Here is a 1349-nt window from a genome sequence, read left to right on the forward strand (position 1 = left end):
AGTTGAACTTCTTCACGAGAACTTTGATGTTTGATATGTAACTTGATGTTTGATAAGAAAAAAAAATGTAATTACGAATTGCTTTAATAAATACGAGAACTACGTGATCTACTTTGTTGTTTTTACCTCCCTTGTTTCGTACCTGTTATCTTATACATTGATTAGAATTATCTTTTGGCTTAGATGGAAACAACGTTCGAACATTTTTCCCCCAAAAGATGTATGTAAGAAATTTCCAAGTCTTCAAATAAACGGAATAAGAATTAACAAAGCAATTATTTATTGGTTGGTTTTCATCTCAAGATCATCATCATTCGTACTGGTGTTGCCTTCATCGTCATCACCATTAGCCTTATCTAAAATTCACAGGCTTTATTCTTTGGCTTGAATCATCCCTGTGGATAGGGAATAACGATAACATTAAATTTTTTTATAATGGTGTGAAAGTCTACGGGTGTTTGCGCCACGTTTTAGTAACAAGAAACATTTGAAACGACAGGTTAATGGAATATGATAAAGGTGATAGTGTGTAATATGAACGATCTTAATGATACATCTGCGTTTATTAGCAAGGTGATATCAATTTTGAATATCGTATTTCCTATCCAATAAGCCTTTTGATTACAAAAAATAATTATGAAATCATTATCTAATGCTAATGTCTCGGATAAACTTTTGACGATCAAAATAGAGAGAAATGAATATTGGATGAAAAGCAATAGGGTAATTAATTCCTTTGTCAGGTCTTGATCATATCATGCATCCCTTAATTTTCATGCATCATCTGACTTTATATCTGTGCCTTCTACCAAATATTACGAGCATGTCCCGCTATCTGTGTCTTTTATCATAATGGCATAAAGCCACGCATTTCTAGCACCTTATATTGTGCTTACTCATGCTTCTCTCCTTCTCCCTCTCTGCTTTCTTACCTTCCTTTCTTTGTTTTCGCTTTCCTCCCCTCCTTCCCTTCCTCTTTCCAACTCCTCCTCCCTCCCTTCCTCCAATTCCTCTCTTTTCTCTCCTTCCCTATCCTCCCTCCTTCCTTTCTTCGCTCTCTCCCTATTTCTCCCTTTCCCTTGTACTTACCCTATCACCCTTCTTACCTCCCCTTCTCCTCTTCCTTTATACTTTTTTCTCCCATCTGCCTTCCACTTTCCCTCTCGTTCTTCTTACCTCCTTCTCTCCCCCCTTCCTCCTCCCCACTCATCCTCTTCTCTCCTTTCTAGCGCTCTTTCCCTTTCCCTTGACCTTTTTCACTCTTTCCTTTCTCCTCTCTTCTTCCATTCCTCTCTCCTTCCGTCTGTGTCTCCCTCCTTCTCTCCTTTCCTCCGCCACTATTCAGGTTA

This window comes from Penaeus monodon, chromosome 24 (genome assembly GCF_015228065.2).
Source record: "Penaeus monodon isolate SGIC_2016 chromosome 24, NSTDA_Pmon_1, whole genome shotgun sequence".
In the NCBI taxonomy this organism is placed as follows: Eukaryota; Metazoa; Arthropoda; class Malacostraca; order Decapoda; family Penaeidae; genus Penaeus; species Penaeus monodon.